Here is a 6,360-nt window from a genome sequence, read left to right on the forward strand (position 1 = left end):
ACCCCACCCTCACTGTTAGTCGGGAATGCTGTCCAAAACAATCATTGCATCATAACGGTTATCTGAACAAGACCTTCTGTAAGGCTGCAGGGGCACTCATAGTGAAGCAGCGTTATTTAGTGATACAACACGGACTGGACAATAAGTACGGAGACAAATTGCACACTGATAAGGCAACAGTTTGTGTACAGAGAGGGGTGTAGAGAGAGAGGGTGGGGAGACAGAGAGAGAGAGAGAGACATGGAGAGAAAGAGAGAGAGACAGGGAAAGAAAGAAAGAGAGAGAGAGTGACGGGGGAGAGAGAGAGAGAGAGAGAGAGAGAGACGGGGAGAGAGAGAGAGAGAGACGGGGCGAGAGAGAGAGACGGGGTGAGAGAGAGAGAGATGGGGCGAGAGAGAGAAAGAGACGGGGGAGAGAGAGAGAGAGACGGGAGAGAGAGAGAGACAGGGAGAGAGAGATAGGGAGAGAGAGGGAGAGAGAGACGGGGAGAGAGAGAGAGAGAGACGGGGAGAGAGAGAGAGATGGGGGAGAGAGAGAGAGACGGGGAGAGAGAGAGAGACACGGGGAGAGTGAGAGAGAAAGAGAGAGACGGGGTGAGAGAGAGAGACGGGGCGAGAGAGAGAGAGATGGGGCGAGAGAGAGAGAGATGGCGTGAGAGAGAGAGAGAGACGGGGTGAGAGAGAGATGGGGGAGAGAAAGAGAGAGACGGGGAGAGAGAGAGACACAGGGAGAGAGAGAGAGAGATGGCGCAAGAAAGAGAGAGAGACGGGGGTGAGAGAGACGGGGGGAGAGAGAGAGAGACGGGGAGAGAGAGAGAGACAGGGAGAGAGAGAGAGAGACGGGGAGAGAGAGAGAGAGAGAGACGGGGAGAGAGAGAGAGAGAGAGACGGGGCAAGAGAGAGAGAGAGAGAGAGATGGGGAGAGATAGAGAGAGACGGGGAGAGAAAGAGAGAGAGAGAGAGACGGGGCGAGAGAGAGAGAGAGATGGTGCAAGAGAGAGAGAGAGACGGGGTGAGAGAGAGACGGGGGGAGAGAGAGAGACAGGGAGAGAGAGAGACGGGGAGAGAGAGAGAGAGAGAGACGGGGAGAGAGAGAGAGACGGAGAGAGAGAGAGAGACGGGGAGGGAGAGAGAGAGAGAGACGGGGCGAGGAGAGAGAGAGAGAGAGTGTCGTGGAGGGGGAGAGACGGGGAGGGGGAGAGCGGGGGGGAGAGAGACGGGGAGAGGGAGAGCGGCGGGGGGAGAGAGCGGGGGGAGAGAGACGGGGAGGGGGAGAGTGGGGGGGTAGTGGGAGGGTGGGTGAGAGTGGGGGGTGATGGGCAACTGAGGGAGAGGAAGCGGTTGAAGACCCTGGGGGTGGGGGGGTTAACGTGGTTGCAGGGTGAGGGGGAGGAAGGACGAGCAGAGACATGGTGGGGGTGGGGGGGGGTGGTAACGGACAGATGAGAGATGGAGGGTGAACTGAGCAAAGTTACCATCCCTGACACCCTCTGCATCTTAAGTGATCTCTTAACAACATAACCCAATTAACACCCAGCAGCAAAAACATACAGAGCGCAGGGCACAGAGCCAGGCCACATCCAGAACAATCAGCTCTCTGTGGCAGCCTGGACAGAGAACTTCCGAAACGCCAGACTGCAGGCGATTTGGTAGGCAAGGAACCGGACAAACCCTTGGCTGCATTCAGGCCTCGGCAGCCTGGAAAGATCCAAATTCTGGGTCAGTCAGTCCCCCAGCACTGACCCAAACAAGGGAGGCAACCCCACAGTGCCTGCACTGTGAACAGAGAGTGTGAGACAGTGGGTGACAGGTCATAGAGGCACAGGAGAGAGACAGGGAGGTAGCGAGAGAGATAGAGATGGAGACAGTGAGACAGAGAGAGAGAGAGAGAGGGGCAGAGTGTGAGAGAGATGTAAAGAGAGAGAGAGAGACAGAGAGTGGGTGACAGGTCGTAGAGGCACAGGAGAGAGACAGGGAGGTAGCGAGAGAGAGAGATGGTGATGGTGAGAGAGAGAGAGAGAGACAGACAGACAGTGCGTGACAGGTCATAGAGACACGGGAGAGAGACAGGGAGGTAGCGAGAGAGATAGAGATGGAGACAGTGAGAGAGAGAGAGAGAGAGAGACAGACAGTGCGTGACAGGTCATAGAAGCACAGGAGAGAGACAGGGAGGTAGCGAGAGAGATAGAGATGGAGACAGTGAGAGAGAGAGAGACAGACAGTGGGTGACAGGTCATAGAGACACAGGAGAGAGACGGGGAGGTAACGAGAGAGATACAGATGGAGACAGTGTGAGAGAGAGAGAGAGAGAGAGAGACAGACAGTGGGTGACAGGTCTTGGAGACACAGGAGAGAGACAGGGAGGTAGCGAGAGAGATAGAGATGGAGACAGTGAGAGAGAGAGAGAGGGCCAGAGTGTGAGAGAGATGTAAAGAGAGAGAGAGAGACAGACAGTGGGTGATAGCTCAAAGAGACACAGGAGAGAGACAGGGAGGTAGAGAGAGAGATAGAGAGAGAGAGAGAGGGGCAGAGTGTGTGAGAGATGTCAAGAGAGAGAGAGACAGACAGTGGGTGACAGCTCAAAGAGACACAGGAGAGAGACGGAGGTAGAGAGAGAGATGCAGACAGCGAGAGAGAGGGGCAGAGTGCGTGAGAGATGTAAAGAGAGAAGGAGACAGACAGTGGGTGACAGCTCAAAGAGACACAGGAGAGAGACGGAGGTAGCGAGAGAGATAGAGTTGGAGATAGTGTGAGAGAGAGAGAGAGGGACAGAGTGTGTGAGAGAAGAGAGAGAGAGGTCAAAGAGACACAGGAGAGAGACGGGGAGGTAGTGAGAGAGATAGAGATGGAGATAGCGAGAGAGAGGGAGGGGCAGGGTGTGTGAGAGAAGAGAAAGAGAGAGAGACAGATCAAAGAGATACAGGAGAGAGACAGAGGTGTAGATAGCGAGAGAGAGGCGGAGAGGGTGAGAGTTGTAAAGAGAGAGAGGGACAAAGGGAGAGAGGTGGGGCAGAGACAGGCAGAAAGAGAAGGGCTGAGATGGGGAGAGCTGGGAGCAGACAGCCAGTGAAGCACTAACACTTTTTTGAGAAGTGTAATCACTGTTGTAGCAGTCTACGTACACACACAGTAAGTTCCCACACATAGGAATGAGATAAATAACCTTCATGCTCTGTTGGAAAATGTTTGGCCCAAGGACACAGAACACATAGTGGCCATGGGATTCTTCAAGTCTTCCTCTAAGGGCAGTTGGGACCTTGGTTCAGTATCTAATCAAACACAGCATTTACGACAGGGCAGCCTCCCTCAGTACTGACCTGCCGATAGTGCGGCGCTCCCTCAGTACTGACCCGCCGATAGTGCGGCGCTCCCTCAGTACTGACCTGCCGATAGTGCGGCGCTCCCTCAGTACTGACCCGCCGATAGTGCGGCACTCCCTCAGTACTGACACTCTGACAGTGCGACGCTCCCTCAGTACTGACCCTCTGACAGTGCGGCGCTCCCTCAGTACTGACCCGCCGATAGTGCAGCGCTCCCTCAGCACTGACCCGCCGATAGTGCGGCGCTCCCTCAGTACTGACACTCTGACAGTGCGACGCTCCCTCAGTACTGACCCTCTGACAGTGCGGCGCTCCCTCAGTACTGACCCTCCGACAGTGCGGCGCTCCCTCAGTACTGACCCTCCGACAGTGCGGCACTCCCTCAGTACTGACCCTCCGACAGTGCGGCACTCCCTCAGTACTGACCCTCCGACAGTGCGGCGCTCCCTCAGTACTGACCCTCCGACAGTGCGGCGCTCCCTCAGTACTGACCCTCCGACAGTGCGGCGCTCCCTCAGTACTGACCCTCCAACAGTGCGGCACTCCCTCAGTACTGACACTCCGACAGTGCGGCACTCCCTCAGTACTGACACTCCGACAGTGCGGCTCTCCCTCAGTACTGACCCTCCGACAGTGCGGCGCTCCCTCAGTACTGACCCTCCGACAGTGCGGCTCTCCCTCAGTACTGACCCTCCGACAGTGCGGCGCTCCCTCAGTACTGACCCTCCGACAGTGCGGCGCTCCCTCAGTACTGACCCTCCGACAGTGCGGCGCTCCCTCAGTACTGACCCTCCGACAGTGAGGCACTCCCTCAGTACTGACCCTCTGACAGTGCGGCGCTCCCTCAGTACTGACCCTCCGACAGTGCGGTGCTCCCTCAGTACGGACCCTCAGACAGTGCGGCGCTCCCTCAGTACTGACCCGCCGATAGTGCGGCGCTCCCTCAGTACTGACCTGCCGATAGTGCGGCGCTCCCTCAGTACTGACACTCTGACAGTGCGACGCTCCCTCAGCACTGACCCTCTGACAGTGCTCCGCTCCTTCAGTACTGACCCTCTGACAGTGCGGCGCTCCCTCAGTACAGACCCGCCGATAGTGCGGCGCTCCCTCAGTACTGACCCGCCGATAGTGCGGCGCTCCCTCAGTACTGACACTCTGACATTGCGACGCTCCCTCAGCACTGACCCTCTGACAGTGCTCCGCTCCTTCAGTACTGACCCTCTGACAGTGCTGCGCTCCTTCAGTACTGACCCTCTGACAGTGCGGTGCTCCTTCAGTACTGACCCTCTGACAGTGCTGCGCTCCTTCAGTACTGACCCTCCGACAGTGCGGCGCTCCCTCAGTACTGACCCTCTGACAGTGCGGCGCTCCCTCAGTACTGACCCTCCGACAGTGCGGCGCTCCCTCAGTACTGACCCTCTCTCCAACCCTCCGGACAGTGATCCGGAGCAGGAACCCTGGCTGATTTCCCCTCTCTCTCTCTCTAACCCAGGGATCACTGGACAGTGATCGGGAGCAGGAACCCTGGCTGATTTCCCCTCTCTCTCTCTCTAACCCAGGGATCACTGGACAGTGATCAGGAGCAGGAACCCTGGCTGATTTCCCCCCTCTCTGTCTCTCTAACCCTGGGATCACTGGACAGTGATCAGGAGCAGGAACCCTGGCTGATTTCCTCTCTCTCTCTATCCCAGGGATCACTGGACAGTGATCAGGAGCAGGAACCCTGGCTGATTTCCCCTCTCTCTCTAACCCAGGGATCACTGGACAGTGATCAGGAGCAGGAACCCTGGCTGATTTCCCCTCTCTCTCTCTAACCCAGCGATCATTGGGCAGTGATCAAGAGCGGGAACCCTGGCTGATTTTCCCTTATATCTGGGGCGTCCCCGAGTCAGTCCTGGACTCTGGGTGTGTGCAAGTGGTGAGTGAGTAGCACACTTGGTGAGACTATCTGAGAGCAGGCATGAATGAAGCATCGGCCTGTGCTACTCTGTATAAATGCCAGCCAGATGTTACTGAAGGTCGTAGAGAGAGAGAGAGAGAGAGACAGAGTCAGAGAGTAGAGGGACAGAGAAAGAGACATAGACATAGACAGAGAGAGAGACAGGAAGGGAGAGAGGGACAGAGAGAGAGAGAGAGGGACAGGGAGAGGGGCATAGACAGTGAGGGGGAGAGGGAACGAGAGAGGCACACAGGGAGAGAGAGAGAGAGAGAAGAGGGACAGGGAGAGAGAGAGAGAGAGAGGGGGGGATAGACAGGGAGGGGAGAGAGAGAGAGAAAAGGTGAGAGATAGAGATAAGACACACACCACGCGGGACAGAGAACAAATACACCAGACAACCATAATGGATGAATTTACAAAGCGCTGACGGCCACTGGAAACGGAAATAACGAGAATTACCTGCAGAGGACGTGACAATGGGAGATCCAGTTGGTGGTAATGTCTGTTGTGCTCTCAGTCTCAGTCTCTCACACGCTCACACACACAGCCTGCCTGGGAGAGTGAGTTTAACAATCTGAAGCGCACAGCCAAGTGGATGTGAAACTACAGTGTCGGGCTGCTTCTGCAACGTGAGCGCAGAACGACATGAAAACAATCCAGCAAGCTGATTGGACTGACTGACTGACAGGCAGCCAAACACTCTGGCCTCAGATCATAACACACACAGTCTCCCCCAACGCGGGCCGTGTGTAATCCAATCCCTCACCCCCTGTACATAATCCACTCCCTCACCAACCTGTACATAATCCACTCCGTCACCTCATGTACATAACCCAATCCCTCACACCCTGTACATAATCCATTCCCTCACCCCCTGTACATAATCCACTCCCTCACCCCCTGTACATAATCCACTCCTTCACCCCCTGTACATAATCTACTCCCTCACCCCCTGTACATAATCCACTCCCTCACCCCCTGTACATAATCCACTCCTTCACCCACTGTACATAATCCACTCCCTCACCCCCTGTACATAATCCACTCCCTCACCCCCTGTACATAATCCACTCCCTCACCCCCTGTACATAATCCAATCCCT

At 56.1% G+C, this 6,360-nt stretch overlaps 1 protein-coding gene across 2 annotated transcripts in view; it reads right to left on the minus strand.

Moving 5' to 3' along the window:
• LOC121269312 (solute carrier family 43 member 3-like) overlaps positions 1 to 5,876 on the minus strand; it is a 69,149-nt gene extending 63,273 nt beyond the window's left edge. For both annotated transcript variants that reach the window (XM_041173853.1, XM_041173852.1), the window contains exon 1: positions 5,718 to 5,876. The gene's annotated coding sequence lies outside the window, so the exon portion shown is untranslated. The remainder of the gene's footprint in view (positions 1 to 5,717) is intronic.
• Between the last annotated feature and the right edge of the window lie 484 nt (positions 5,877 to 6,360).

Source organism: Carcharodon carcharias, chromosome 24 (assembly GCF_017639515.1).
Source record: "Carcharodon carcharias isolate sCarCar2 chromosome 24, sCarCar2.pri, whole genome shotgun sequence".
NCBI lineage: Eukaryota > Metazoa > Chordata > Chondrichthyes > Lamniformes > Lamnidae > Carcharodon > Carcharodon carcharias.